Source organism: Rhineura floridana, chromosome 11, assembly GCF_030035675.1.
Source record: "Rhineura floridana isolate rRhiFlo1 chromosome 11, rRhiFlo1.hap2, whole genome shotgun sequence".
NCBI classification, from domain to species: domain Eukaryota; kingdom Metazoa; phylum Chordata; class Lepidosauria; order Squamata; family Rhineuridae; genus Rhineura; species Rhineura floridana.
In genome coordinates, this window is record NC_084490.1 from 68,853,240 (window position 1) to 68,870,883 (window position 17,644).

Here is a 17,644-nt window from a genome sequence, read left to right on the forward strand (position 1 = left end):
TCTTGTCGTCAAAAGCAACAGGGCGACGGTGGACGGAATTGCGTGTAGGCGAACTCTTCCGCCCTGGCTTCGGGAGAAGAGGGGGCGGGGCTCAGTGGGCGAGGCTCGTCCGTACGTGCGTCCCTCGGACGTTGGGGTCAGGAGCTTATAATCATTTAATCGCTGGCTCCGAAGAAGTTGTTTTAGGAGAATCCGTCTAATGCACTCGGGGTAGGGGTGAGGGACTGTTTTGGAACGAGCAAGGATTAAGCAAAGGCTTATTTCGTATATTCTGAATCTCTCTCGCCGCTCAGCTACATTGGATGCGTCTAGGTCCTTATCATGAGAGAGGTTCTCCCTACCCACTTTCTCACCATACATAATTTTGTATGCCTCTTATTATGACACGACGCTGAAGTTGGTTCCTAGTTCCCAGTTCCTTAAGTGTGTGAAATTTCAGTCACTAACAAAGAAGAAAAGTTGACAGCTACAGCAACGTCAAGCCAAATTTAAAATGCACCTCAAAATAAATAATGGGGTACCCTGTATGATATATCGCTGTAATCAGGAGACTCTTCCTGTCAAGACTGACAATAAATTTATACAATCAAAATCATCAGGATTCTGATATCATAAATACATAATGATATCATAAATCATAAGTAACTGGGGGTACACACCCCAAAATCTGCTCTGGGCCAGGACAAATCATATACCCCAGGAAAGGGGAGGGTGTCCCCTACCAGATGCCACTGCATCCCGCCTGGCCCAGAGCTTCTGCTGGGCGCAGGGCACGTGGGAGGACATCTATGCAAAACCAAAGCAGACAAAAACATATAGGAAAAAATGAGTAACTGGGGGTACACGCCCTAAAATCTGCTCTGGGCCAGGGCAATTCATATACCCCAGGAAAGGGGAGGGTGTCCCCTATGAGATGCCACTGTGTCCCGTCCGGCCCAGAGCTTCTGCTGGGCACCAGGCACTCACGAGGGCATCTATGCAAAATCAAACTGGACAAAAACATGCAGAAAAAATAAGTAACTGGGGGTACACACCCCAAAGTCTGCTCTAGGCCAGGACAAATCACATGCCCCAGGAAAGGGGAGGGTGTCCCCTACCAGATGCCACTGCGTCCCGCCTGGCCCAGAGCTTCTGCTGGGCGCAGGGCACGTAAGAGGGCATCTATCCAAAACCGAAGCAGACAAAAACATACAGGAAAAAATAAGTAACTGGGGGTACACGCCCCAAAATCTGCTCTGGGCCAGGACAAATCATATACCCCAGGAAAGGGGAGGGTATACCCTATGAGATGCCACTGTGTCCCATCCGGCCCAGAGCTTCTGCTGGGCACCAGGCACTCACGAGGGCATCTATGCAAAACCGAAGCAGACAAAAATATGCAGGAAAAAATAAGTAACTGGGGGTACACGCCCCAAAATCTGCTCTGGGCCAGGACAAATCATATACCCCAGGAAAGGGGAAGGTGTCCCCTACCAGATGCCACTGTGTCCCATATGGCCCAGAGCTTCTGCTGGGCGCAGGGCACGTGGGAGTGCATTTATGCAAAATCAAACTGGACAAAAACACGCAGAAAAAATAAGTACCTGGGGGTACACACCCCAAAATCTCTTCTAGGCCAGGACAAATCACATGCCCCAGGAAAGGGGAGGGTGTCCCCTACCAGATGCCACTGCGTCCCGCCTGGCCCAGAGCTTCTGCTGGGCAGAGGGCACATGGGAGGGCATCTATCCAAAACCAAAGCAGATAAAAACATACAGGAAAAAATAAGTAACTGGGGGTACACGCCCCAAAAACTGCTCTGGGCCAGGACAAATCATATACCCCAGGAAAAAAGATGGTGTACTCTATGAGATGCATGTCTTTCCCAGCTAAAATAATGAAGAGTAAATATGGCAAAACTGGTACAGAACGCGGCGGCGCGCCTGATTAAAGGCAGCTGCTGGTGAGATCATATCACTCCAGTGCTAAAAGAGCTGCACTGGTTAACAGTTGCTTACCAGACCCAATTCAATGTGTTAGTTTTGACCTTTAAAACCCTATACGGTTCCCACCCAGTCTATCTAAAGGAGCGCCTCCAGCAACATCAGCTATGCCACCCAACAAGATCAGCCTCAAAAGACCTTCTCTCCATCCCATCAGTCAAAACAGCCAAACTGGTGAGAATGAGAGAGAGAGGGCTTTTTCAGTTGTGGCCCCACCCTGTGGAACTCCCTCCCAAATGATCTCCGCCATGCCCCTTCTATGATGAGCTTCTGCCGGGCCTTGAAGACTGGGCTCTTCATGCAGGCTTTTCGGGTAGGCTAGATTTTATCTTCATTGTTTTTAGATTTTCAATGTCTAGGTATTATATGCCTATGTTGTATGTCGCCCAGAGTGGCTGGACAGCCAGCCAGATGGGCAACTAATAAATAAATAAATAAATAAATAAATAAATAATTTGTGGTGACCACTACAAAATCTTCTGTGGGCTATGAAAAATCATTCACTTGAGCAAAGTGAATAGTGTCCACCGCGAGATGCCACTGCATCCTGCCTGGCATGGTTTGTGGTCATACGGAACAGGTATCGACATCTATGCACAACAACAATAATCAAGCTATGTAGAAAATACATAAGGAACTGTGGGATTCTTGACAGGGAGAGTCTCCTGATTACAGCAATATATCATACAGGGTACCCCATTATTTATTTTGAGGTGCATTTTAAATTTGGCTTGACGTTGCTGTAGCTGTCAACTTTTCTTCTTTGTTAGTGACTGAGATATCATATCTAAAAGCTCACCTCTTTCCAAACTTATTCCCACCCAAAATCTGGAAAGCATTGGAATACAGAATGTGATTAAAAAACAAAATATCTACTACAATAATGAACAAAAACAAATTGTGTCAAGGTATGTTGCTACATTGCCATTGTGGAGTGGCATTATGCTCCAAGAACAAAAATGCCACCAAACTCGAGACTGTAATGCCACTGTTGAAAATTGGTTCAGAACAATTAAAAAAGAAGTTCTGAATGACAAACTGTATGGCAGACCAGCACAGTTTACACACATTAGGTAAGACACCATTTGGTGTCGATTCTGTGCATCTGCCATTGGTATTCTCAGTGACAGCAACCAAAGAAAGAAAACCAAGAAGATTAAGAGGAAACTCATTTAAGTGATGTCATACCAGATCCTCTTACTGAGATAGACAAATGTTCCAAAAGACCACAGTCCACACCGAAAAAGCAAGCTAGGTACCAAAAAGCACCGCTTGAACATCAACACAAAGAAAAGCCAGTTTCATCTTGTCCTCCTTGGAATGGAAAAGGGAAACAGAAGGGAAGGACTATAAAGCTTATAAACACTCGCACAATAGACAATCTCTACATTGTGATAATGGAATTGAAAAATGAGATATCAGGACTGCTGAACAAGGATGAAGCCATTCAAAGACTGTTGCAAGTGAATGATGCCTTTAGGAATAAATGGTGTTCAGGGAAACTTGAATGGTTGACACAGTTTCAGAATTACGTGGCAACAAGTCTGTGGGATTGCTATGGGTCTGAAGAAGACATGATAACCTCCCGCCTAACTTTTTATTTAGTTCCAGACATCTGTAGCAATCTTGACTGTCCAAAAAGGATAAGGGAAATGAATTCTAGGTCAACATGTTTATTGTAGGTATACTGTTTCATTGCTATTTATTGCCCCACTAGCTTCACTAGATCAGTATTCATTGGCAAATTTTAAAGAACAAATCTTTTCATAACGTTTTCAAGATAGGCAATGGTTTGAAGTAACACGCTTCCAAGGATATTAATCCCTGTTATGATAGCCTGTCTTGATTGTGTTCTAAGTACTCTTTACACAATAAGCTGGGAAAGCAGTATTAACCAGAGGAACCACACTGGGTGTTCACAGAGAGATTGCTAACACTGTATGCATACAATAATGATGCTGGTGCAAAAGACAAGACAGAACCCGGGTTTTCTGATATGTGATTGATTGATTTGCTCGACTATAGCTCTCTTCATTCAGATGTATTTGAAGTTACCATAAACGATGATGGGCATCTGAATCAAGAGAGAGATCCTCGAGCAAATCACAATCTGCATTACGTAATTGAACTTCCATGTACATGTGCAATGTAAATGGTGATACAGCAATATATTTTCTTTTATATGTTCTATTCCTCCAATTTTTTTGCTAACGTAGTAGCCCCTCCGTTCTGTAATCCAGATTGTGATTTGCTCGAGTATCTCTTCATTCAGATGTATTTAAAGTTACTATAAATGATGATGGGCATGTTGCAGCAAACTCACCTTTTTTGTAACGTTGAATTGATAATCGTCTTCTATTCATCCCTTGTATGTGTAGTATATCTCTCTTCATTCAGATGTATTTAAACGATGATGGGCATGTTGCAGCAAACACACCTTTTCTGTAACACATACAAGGAATGAAGAGAAGACGATTATCAATTCAACGTTAAAGAAAAGGTTTGTTTGCTCAAGTATATCTCTCTTCATTCAGATGTATTTAAAGTTAGTATAAACCATGATGGGCATGTTGCAGCAAACACAACTTTTCTGTAACACATACAAGGAATGAAGAGAAGACGATTATCAATTCAACGTTACAGAAAAGGTATGTTTGCTGCAGTGTCCACGAACATCACATATCAGTTTCTATGCCCTCTGAAACACATACAAGGGATGAAGAGAAGACGATTATCAATCAATGTTACAGAAAAGGTGTGTTTGCTGCAACATGCCAATCATCGTTTCTAGTAACTTTACATACATCTGAATGAAGAGAGAGATACTCGAGCAAATCACAATCTGGATTACAGAACGGATGGGCTAGTACGTTAGGAAAACAGTTTGAGCAAAAGAACATATAAAAGAAAATATATTGCTGTATCAACATTTACGTTGCACATGTACATGGAAGTTCAATTACATCTTTTGTGTTATCAACATGCCCATCATCGTTTATAGTAACTTTAAATACATCTGAATGAAGAGAGATATACTCAAGCAAATCACAATGTGGATTACAGAACGGATGGGCTAGTACGTTAGGAAAACAGTTGGAGCAAAAGAACATGTTATAGAAAATATATAGCTCTATCACCATTTACATTCATGTTCTCAGACCGAAAGGGAAGGAATTTCAAGAGAGTTTCCACGAACATCACATATCAGTTTCTATGCCCTCTGAAACACATACAAGGGATGAAGAGAAGATTATCAATTCAACGTTACAGAAAAGGTGTGTTTGCTGCAACATGCCCATCATGGTTTATAGTAACTTTAAATACATATGAATGAAGAGAGAGATACTGGAGCAAATCACACTCTGGATTACAGAAAGGAATGGGCTAGTACGTTAGCAAAACAGTTGGAGGAAAAGAACATATAAAAGAAAATATGTTGCTGTATAACCATTTACGTTGCACATGTACATGGATTTACTATAAACGATGATGGGTATGTTGCAGGAAACACACCTTTTCTGTAACGTTGAATTGATTATCGTCTTCTCTTCATCCCTTGTATGTGTTTCAGAGGGCGTAGAAACTGATATGTGATTGATTGATTTGCTCGACTATATCTCTCTTCATTCAGATGTATTTGAAATTACCATAAACGATGATAGGCATCTGAATCAAGAGAGAGATCCTCGAGCAAATCACAATCTGCATTACGTAATCAAACTTCCATGTACATGTGCAACGTAAATGGTGATACAGCAATATATTTTCTTTTATGTGTTCTTTTCCTCCAACTGTTTTGCTAACGTAGTAGCCCCTCCGTTCTGTAATCCAGATTGTGATTTGCTCGAGTATCTCTTGATTCAGATGTATTTAAAGTTACTATAAACGATGATGGGCATGTTGCAGCAAACACACCTTTTCTGTAACGTTGAATTGATAATCGTCTTCTATTCATCCCTTGTATGTGTAGTATATCTCTCTTCATTCAGATGTATTTAAACGATGATGGGCATGTTGCAGCAAACACACCTTTTATGTAACACATACAAGGAATGAAGAGAAGACGATTATCAATTCAACGTTACAGAAAAGGTGTGTTTGCTGCAGTGTCCACGAACATCACATATCAGTTTCTATGCCCTCTGAAACACATACAAGGGATGAAGAGAAGACGATTATCAATCAACGTTACAGAGAAGGTTTGTTTGCTGCAACATGCCCATCGTTTATAGTATCTTTAATACATCTGAATGAAGAGAGAGACACTCGAGCAAATCACAATTTGGATTACAGAAAGGATGGGCTAGTACGTTAGGAAAACAGTTGGAGCAAAAGAAGATATAAAAGAAATATATTGCTGTATCAACATTTACGTTGCACATGTACATGGAAGTTCAATTACATCTTTTGTGTTATCAACATGCCCATCATCGTTTATAGTAACTTTAAATACATCTGAATGAAGAGAGATATACTCAAGCAAATCACAATGTGGATTACAGAACGGATGGGCTAGTACGTTAGGAAAACAGTTGGAGCAAAAGAACATATTATAGAAAATATATAGCTCTATCACCATTTACATTCATGTTCTCAGACCGAAAGGGAAGGAATTACAAGAGAGTGTCCACGAACATCACATATCAGTTTCTATGCCCTCTGAAACACATACAAGGGATGAAGAGAAGATTATCAATTCAACGTTACAGAAAAGGTGTGTTTGCTGCAACATGCCCATCATGGTTTATAGTAACTTTAAATACATATGAATGAAGAGAGAGATACTGGAGCAAATCACACTCTGGATTACAGAACGGATGGGCTAGTATGTTAGCAAAACAGTTGGAGGAAAAGAACATATAAAAGAAAATATATTGCTCTATCACCATTTACATTCATGTTCTCAGACCCAAAGGGAAGGAATGTCAAGAGAGTGTCCACGAACAATACATATCAGTTTCTATGCCCTCTGAAACACATACAAGGGATGAAGAGAAGACGATTATCAATCAATGTTACAGAAAAGGTGTGTTTGCTGCAACATGCCAATCATCGTTTCTAGTAACTTTACATACATCTGAATGAAGAGAGAGATACTCGAGCAAATCACAATCTGGATTACAGAACGGATGGGCTAGTACGTTAGGAAAACAGTTTGAGCAAAAGAACATATAAAAGAAAATATATTGCTGTATCAACATTTACGTTGCACATGTACATGGAAGTTCAATTACATCTTTTGTGTTATCAACATGCCCATCATCGTTTATAGTAACTTTAAATACATCTGAATGAAGAGAGATATACTCAAGCAAATCACAATGTGGATTTCAGAACGGATGGGCTAGTACGTTAGGAAAACAGTTGGAGCAAAAGAACATATTATAGAAAATATATAGCTCTATCACCATTTACATTCATGTTCTCAGACCGAAAGGGAAGGAATTTCAAGAGAGTTTCCACGAACATCACATATCAGTTTCTATGCCTCTGAAACACATACAAGGGATGAAGAGAAGATTATCAATTCAACGTTACAGAAAAGGTGTGTTTGCTGCAACATGCCCATCATGGTTTATAGTAACTTTAAATACATATGAATGAAGAGAGAGATACTTGAGCAAATCACACTCTGGATTACAGAACGGATGGGCTAGTACGTTAGCAAAACAGTTGGAGGAAAAGAACATATAAAAGAAAATATGTTGCTGTATAACCATTTACGTTGCACATGTACATGGATTTACTAGAAACGATGATGGGTATGTTGCAGGAAACACACCTTTTCTGTAACGTTGAATTGATTATCGTCTTCACTTCATCCCTTCTATGTGTTTCAGAGGGCGTAGAAACTGATATGTGATTGATTGATTTGCTCGACTATATCTCTCTTCATTCAGATGTATTTGAAGTTACCATAAACGATGATGGGCATCTGAATCAAGAGAGAGATCCTCGAGCAAATCACAATCTGCATTACGTAATCAAACTTCCATGTACATGTGCAACGTAAATGGTGATACAGCAATATATTTTCTTTCATATGTTCTATTCCTCCAATTTTTTTGCTAACATAGTAGCCCCTCCGTTCTGTAATCCAGATTGTGATTTGCTCGAGTATCTCTTCATTCAGATGTATTTAAAGTTACTATAAACGATGATGGACATGTTGCAGCAAACTCACCTTTTCTGTAACGTTGAATTGATAATTGTCTTCTATTCATCCCTTGTATGTGTAGTATATCTCTCTTCATTCAGATGTATTTAAACGATGATGGGCATGTGGCAGCAAACACACATTTTCTGTAACACATACAAGGAATGAAGAGAAGACGATTATCAATTCAACGTTAAAGCAAAGGTTTGTGTGCTCGAGTATATCTCTCTTTATTCAGATGTATTTAAAGTTAGTATAAACCATGATGGGCATGTTGCAGCAAACACACCTTTTCTGTAACACATACAAGGGATGAAGAGAAGACGATTATCAATCAACGTTACAGAGAAGGTTTGTTTCCTGCAACATGCCCATCGTTTATAGTATCTTTAATACATCTGAATGAAGAGAGAGCCACTCGAGGAAATCACAATCTGGATTACAGAAAGGATGGGCTAGTACGTTAGGAAAACAGTTGGAGCAAAAGAAGATATAAAAGAAATATATTGCTGTATCAACATTTACGTTGCACATGTACATGGAAGTTCAATTACATCTTTTGTGTTATCAACATGCCCATCATCGTTTATAGTAACTTTAAATACATCTGAATGAAGAGAGATATACATACAAGGGATGAAGACAACACGATTAGCCATTCAACGTTACAGGAAAGGTTTCTTTGCTGCAACACGGCTATCATCATTTCTAGTAACTTTAACTACATCTGAATGAAGAGAGATATACATACAAGGGATGAAGAGAACACGATTAGCGATTCAACGTTACAGGAAAGGTTTGTTTGCTGCAACATGACAATCATCGTTTCTGGTAACTTTAACTACATCTGAATGAAGAGAGATATACATACTAGGGATGAAGACAACACGATTAGCCTTTCAACGTTATAGGAAAGGTTTGTTTGCTGCAACACGGCCATCATCGTTTCTAGTAACTTTAACTACATCTGAATGAAGAGAGATATACATACAAGGGATGAAGAGAAGATGATTAGCAATTCAACATGACAGGAAAGGTTTATTTGCTGCAACACGACAATCATAGTTTCTAGTAACTTTAACTACATCTGAATGAAGAGAGATATACATAGAAGGGATGAAGAGAACACGATTAGCAATTCAACGTTACAGGAAAGGTTTGTTTGCTGCAACATGACAATCATCGTTTCTAGTAACTTTAACTACATCTGAATGAAGAGAGATATACATGCGAGGGATGAAGAGAACACGATTACCAATTCAACGTTACAGGAAAGGTTTGTTTGCTGCAACATGCCCATCATGGTTTATAGTAACTTTAAATACATCTGAATGAAGAGAGAGATACTGGAGCAAATCACACTCTGGATTACAGAACGGATGGGCTAGTACGTTAGCAAAACAGTTGGAGGAAAAGAACATATAAAAGAAAATATGTTGCTGTATAACCATTTACGTTGCACATGTACATGGATTTACTATAAACGATGATGGGTATGTTGCAGGAAACACACCTTTTCTGTAACGTTGAATTGATTATCGTCTTCTCTTCATCCCTTGTATATGTTTCAGAGGGTGTAGAAACTGATATGTGATTGATTGATTTGCACGACTATATCTCTCTTCATTCAGATGTATTTGAAGTTACCATAAACGATGATGGGCATCTGAATCAAGAGAGAGATCCTCGAGCAAATCACAATCTGCATTACGTAATCGAACTTCCATGTACATGTGCAACGTAAATGGTGATACAGCAATATATTTTCTTTTATATGTTCTTTTCCTCCAACTGTTTTGCTAACGTAGTAGCCCATCCATTCTGTAATCCAGATTGTGATTTGCTCGAGTATCTCTTGATTCAGATGTATTTAAAGTTACTATAAACGATGATGGGCATGTTGCAGCAAACACACCTTTTCTGTAACGTTGAATTGATAATCGTCTTCTATTCATCCCTTGTATGTGTAGTATATCTCTCTTCATTCAGATGTATTTAAACGATGATGGGCATGTTGCAGCAAACACACCTTTTCTGTAACACATACAAGGAATGAAGAGAAGACGATTATCAATTCAACGTTACAGAAAAGGTTTGTTTGCTCGAATATATCTCTCTTCATTCAGATGTATTTAAAGTTAGTATAAACCATGATGGGCATGTTGCAGCAAACACACCTTTTCTGTAACACATACAAGGAATGAAGAGAAGACGATTATCAATTCAACATTACAGAAAAGGTGTGTTTGCTGCAGTGTCCACGAACATCACATATCAGTTTCTATGCCCTCTGAAACACATACAACGGATGAAGAGAAGACGATTATCAATCAACGTAACAGAGAAGGTTTGTTTGCTGCAACATGCCCATCGTTTATAGAATCTTTAATACATCTGAATGAAGAGAGAGCCACTCGAACAAATCATAATCTGGATTACAGAACGGATGGGCTAGTACGGTAGGAAAACAGTTGGAGCAAAAGAAGATATAAAAGAAAATATATTGCTGTATCAACATTTACGTTGCACATATACATGGAAGTTCAATTACATCTTTTGTGTTATCAACATGACAATCATAGTTTCTAGAAACTTTAAATACATCTGAATGAAGAGAGATATACATACTAGGGATGAAGACAACACGATTAGCCATTCAACGTTACAGGAACGGTTTGTTTGCTGCAACATGACAATCATAGTTTCTAGTAAGTTTAACTACATCTGAATGAAGAGAGATATACATAGAAGGGATGAAGAGAACACGATTAGCAATTCAACGTTACAGGAAAGGTTTGTTTGCTGCAACATGACAATCATAGTTTCTAGTAACTTTAACTACATCTGAATGAAGAGAGATATACATACAAGGGATGAAGAGAACACGATTAGCCATTCAACGTTACAGGAAAGGTTTGTTTGCTGCAACATGACCATCATCGTTTCTAGTAACTTTAACTACATCTGAATGAAGAGAGATATACATTCAAGGGATGAAGAGAACACGATTAGCCATTCAACATTACAGGAAAGGTTTGTTTGCTGCAACACGGCCATAATCGTTTCTAGTAACTTTAACTACATCTGAATGAAGGGAGATATACATACAAGGGATGAAGAGAACACGATTAGCCATTCAACGTTACAGGAAAGGTTTGTTTGCTGCAACATGACCATCATCGTTTCTAGTAACTTTAACTACATCTGAATGAAGAGAGATATACATACAAGGGATGAAGAAAAAACGATTAGCAATTCAACGTTACAGGAAAGGTTTGTTTGCTGCAACATGACAATCATCGTTTTTAGTAACTTTAACTACATCTGAATGAAGAGAGATATACATACAAGGGATGAAGAGAACACGATTAGCCATTCAACGTTACAGGAAAGGTTTCTTTGCTGCAACACGGCCATCATCGTTTCTAGTAACTTTAACTACATCTGAATGAAGAGCGATATACATACAAGGGATGAAGAGAACACGATTAGCAATTCAACGTTACAGGAAAGGTTTGTTTGCTGCAACACGGCCATAATAGTTTCTAGTAACTTTAACTACATCTGAATGAAGGGAGATATACATACAAGGGATGAAGAGAACACTATTAGCAATTCAACGTTACAGGAAAGGTTTGTTTGCTGCAACGTGACAATCATAGTTTCTAGTAACTTTAACTACATCTGAATGAAGAGAGATATACATACAAGGGATGAAGAGAACACGATTAGCAATTCAACGTTACAGGAAAGGTTTGTTTGCTGTAACACGGCCATCATCGTTTCTAGTAACTTTAACTACATCCAAATGAAGGGAGATATACATACAAGGGATGAAGAGCACACAATTAGCCATTCAACGTTACAGGAAAGGTTTGTTTGCTGCAACATGACAATTATCGTTTCTAGTAACTTTAACTACATCTGAATGAAGAGAGATATACATACAAGGGATGAAGAGAACACGATTAGCCATTCAACGTTACAGGAAAGGTTTGTTTGCTGCAACACGGCCATAATCGTTTCTACTAACTTTAACTACATCTGAATGAAGGGAGATATACATACAAGGGATGAAGAGAACACGATTAGTCATTCAACGTTACAGGAAAGGTTTGTTTGCTACAACATGACCATCATCGTTTCTCGTAACTTTAACTACATCTGAATGAAGAGAGATATACATACAAGGGATGAAGAGAACACGATTAGCAATTCAACGTTACAGGAAAGGTTTGTTTGCTGCAACACGGCCATCATCGTTTCTAGTAACTTTAACTACATCTGAATGAAGAGAGATATACATACAAGGGATGAAGAGAACACGATTAGCAATTCAACGTTACAGGAAAGGTTTGTTTGCTGCAACACGGCCATAATCATTTCTAGTAACTTTAACTACATGTGAATGAAGAGAGATATACATACAAGGGATGAAGAGAACACGATTAGCCATTCAACGTTACAGGAAAGGTTTGTTTGCTGCAACATGACAATCATCGTTTCTAGTAACTTTAACTACATCTGAATGAAGAGAGATATACATACAAGGGATGAAGAGAACACGATTAGCCATTCAACGTTACAGGAAAGGTTTGTTTGCTGCAACACGGCCATAATCGTTTCTACTAACTTTAACTACATCTGAATGAAGGGAGATATACATACAAGGGATGAAGAGAACACGATTAGTCATTCAACGTTACAGGAAAGGTTTGTTTGCTACAACATGACCATCATCGTTTCTAGTAACTTTAACTACATCTGAATGAAGAGAGATATACATACAAGGTATGAAGAAAAAACGATTAGCAATTCAACGTTACAGGAAAGGTTTGTTTGCTGCAACATGACAATCATCGTTTTTAGTAACTTTAACTACATCTGAATGAAGAGAGATATACATACAAGGGATGAAGAGAACACGATTAGCCATTCAACGTTACAGGAAAGGTTTCTTTGCTGCAACACGGCCATCATCGTTTCTAGTAACTTTAACTACATCTGAATGAAGAGCGATATACATACAAGGGATGAAGAGAACACGATTAGCAATTCAACGTTACAGGAAAGGTTTGTTTGCTGCAACACGGCCATAATCGTTTCTAGTAACTTTAACTACATCTGAATGAAGGGTGATATACATACAAGGGATGAAGAGAACACTATTAGCAATTCAACGTTACAGGAAAGGTTTGTTTGCTGCAACGTGACAATCATAGTTTCTAGTAACTTTAACTACATCTGAATGAAGAGAGATATACATACAAGGGATGAAGAGAACACGATTAGCCATTCAACGTTACAGGAAAGGTTTGTTTGCTGTAACACGGCCATCATCGTTTCTAGTAACTTTAACTACATCCAAATGAAGGGAGATATACATACAAGGGATGAAGAGCACACAATTAGCCATTCAACGTTACAGGAAAGGTTTGTTTGCTGCAACATGACAATTATCGTTTCTAGTAACTTTAACTACATCTGAATGAAGAGAGATATACATAGAAGGGATGAAGAGAACACGGTTAGCCATTCAACATTACAGGAAAGGTTTGTTTGCTGCAACATGACAATCATCGTTTCTAGTAACTTTAACTACATCTGAATGAAGAGAGATATACATACAAGGAATGAAGAGAACACGATTAGCCATTCAACGTTACAGGAAGGGTTTGTTTGCTGCAACACGGCCATAATCGTTTCTACTAACTTTAACTACATCTGAATGAAGGGAGATATACATACAAGGGATGAAGAGAACACGATTAGTCATTCAACGTTACAGGAAAGGTTTGTTTGCTACAACATGACCATCATCGTTTCTCGTAACTTTAACTACATCTGAATGAAGAGAGATATACATACAAGGGATGAAGAGAACACGATTAGCAATTCAACGTTACAGGAAAGGTTTGTTTGCTGCAACACGGCCATCATCGTTTCTAGTAACTTTAACTACATCTGAATGAAGAGAGATATACATACAAGGGATGAAGAGAACACGATTAGCAATTCAACGTTACAGGAAAGGTTTGTTTGCTGCAACACGGCCATAATCATTTCTAGTAACTTTAACTACATGTGAATGAAGAGAGATATACATACAAGGGATGAAGAGAACACGATTAGCCATTCAACGTTACAGGAAAGGTTTGTTTGCTGCAACACGGCCATCATCATTTCTAGTAACTTTAACTACATCTGAATGAAGAGAGATATAGATACAAGGGATGAAGACAAGACGATTAGCAATTCAACATGACAGGAAAGGTTTGTTTGCTGCAACATGACAATCATAGTTTCTAGTAAGTTTAACTACATCTGAATGAAGAGAGATATACATAGAAGGGATGAAGAGAACACGATTAGCAATTCAACGTTACAGGAACGGTTTGTTTGCTGCAAAACGGCCATCATAGTTTCTAGTAACTTTAACTACATCTGAATGAAGAGAGATATACATACAAGGGATGAAGACAAGACGATTAGCAATTCAACATGACAGGAAAGGTTTGTTTGCTGCAACGTGACAATCATAGTTTCTAGTAACTTTAACTACATCTGAATGAAGAGATATACATACAAGGGATGAAGAGAACACGATTAGCGATTCAACGTTACAGGAAAGGTTTGTTTGCTGCAACACGGCCATAATCATTTCTAGTAACTTTAACTACATCTGAATGAAGAGAGATATTCATACAAGGGATGAAGAGAACACGATTAGCCATTCAACGTTACAAGAAAGCTTTGTTTGCTGCAACACGGCCATCATCGTTTCTAGTAACTTTAACTACATCTGAATGAAGGGAGACATACATACAAGGGATGAAGAGAACACGATTAGCAATTCAACGTTACAGGAAAGGTTTGTTTGCTGCAACATGACAATCATAGTTTCTAGTAACTTTAACTACATCTGAATGAAGAGAGATATACATACAAGGGATGAAGAGAACACGATTAGCCATTCAACATTACAGGAAAGGTTTGTTTGCTGCAACACGGCCATAATAATTTCTAGTAACTTTAACTACATCTGAATGAAGGGAGATATACATACAAGGGATGAAGAGAATACGATTAGCAATTCAACATTACAGGAAAGGTTTGTTTGCTGCAACATGACAATCATAGTTTCTAGTAACTTTAACTACATCTGAATGAAGAGAGATATTGATATAAGGGATGAACACGATTAGCAATTCAACGTTACAGGAAAGGTTTATTTGCTACAACATGACAATCATCTTTTCTAGTAACTTTAAGTACATCTGAATGAAGAGAGACATACATACAACTGATGAAGAGAACACGATTAGCAATTCAACGTTACAGGAAAGGTTTGTTTGCTGCAGCATGACAATCATAGTTTCTAGAAACTTTAACTACATCTGAATGAAGAGAGATATACATACTAGGGATGAAGACAACACGATTAGCCATTCAACGTTACAGGAACGGTTTGTTTGCTGCAACATGACAATCATAGTTTCTAGTAAGTTTAACTACATCTGAATGAAGAGAGATATACATAGAAGGGATGAAGAGAACACGATTAGCAATTCAACGTTACAGGAAAGGTTTGTTTGCTGCAACATGACAATCATAGTTTCTAGTAACTTTAACTACATCTGAATGAAGAGAGATATACATACAAGGGATGAAGAGAACACGATTAGCAATTCAACGTTACAGGAAAGGTTTGTTTGCTGCAACATGACCATCATCGTTTCTAGTAACTTTAACTACATCTGAATGAAGAGAGATATAAATAGAAGGGATGCAGAGAACACGATTACGAATTCAATGTTACAGGAAAGGTTTGTTTGCTGCAACACGGCCATAATCATATCTAGTAAATTTAACTACATCTGAATGAAGAGAGATATACATACAAGGGATGAAGAGAACACGATTAGCCATTCAACGTTACAGGAAAGGTTTGTTTGCTGCAATACGGCCATCATCGTTTCTACTAACTTTAACTACATCTGAATGAAGAGAGATATACATACAAGGGATGAAGACAAGACGATTAGCAATTCAACATAACAGGAAAGGTTTGTTTGCTGCAACATGACAATCATAGTTTCTAGTAACTTTAACTACATCTGAATGAAGGGAGATATACATTCAAGGGATGAAGAGAACACGATTAGCCATTCAACGTTACAGGAAAGGTTTGTTTGCTGTAACATGTCCATCATCGTTTGTAGTAACTATAACTACATCTGAATGAAGAGAGATATACATACAAGGGATGAAGAAAAAACGATTAGCAATTCAACGTTACAGGAAAGGTTTGTTTGCTGCAACATGACAATCATCGTTTCTAGTAACTTTAACTACATCTGAATTTAGAGAGATATACATAGAAGGGATGAAGAGAACACGATTACCAATTCAACGTTACAGGAAAGGTTTGTTTGCTACAACATGACAATCATAGTTTCTAGTAACTTTAACTACATCTGAATGAAGAGAGACATACATACAACTGATGAAGAGAACACGATTAGCAATTCAACGTTACAGGAAAGGTTTGTTTGCTGCCACATGACAATCATAGTTTTTAGTAACTATAACTACATTTGAGTGAAGAGAGATATACATACAAGGGATGAAGAGAACACGATTAGCAATTCAACGTTACAGAAAAGGTTTGTTCGCTGCAACATGACAATCATAGTTTCTAGTATCGTTAACTACATCTGAATGAAGAGAGATATACATACAAGGGATGAAGAGAACACGATTAGCCTTTCAACGTTACAGGAAAGGTTTGTTTGCTGCAACACGGCCATCATCGTTTCTAGTAACTTTAACTACATCTGAATGAAGAGAGATATACATACAAGGGATGAAGAGAATACGATTAGCCATTCAACGTTACAGGAAAGGTTTGTTTGCTGCAACACGGCCATCATCGTTTCTAGTAACTTTAACTACATCTGAATGAAGGGAGACATACATACAAGGGATGAAGAGAACACGATTAGCAATTCAACGTTACAGGAAAGGTTTGTTTGCTGCAACATGACAATCATAGTTTCTAGAAACTTTAACTACATCTGAATGAAGAGAGATATACATACTAGGGATGAAGACAACACGATTAGCCATTCAACGTTACAGGAACGGTTTGTTTGCTGCAACATGACAATCATAGTTTCTAGTAAGTTTAACTACATCTGAATGAAGAGAGATATACATAGAAGGGATGAAGAGAACACGATTAGCAATTCAACGTTACAGGAAAGGTTTGTTTGCTGCAACATGACAATCATAGTTTCTAGTAACTTTAACTACATCTGAATGAAGAGAGATATACATACAAGGGATGAAGAGAACACGATTAGCCATTCAACGTGACAGTAAAGGTTTGTTTGCTGCAACATGACCATCATCGTTTCTAGTAACTTTAACTACATCTGAATGAAGAGAGATATAAATAGAAGGGATGCAGAGAACACGATTACCAATTCAACGTTACAGGAAA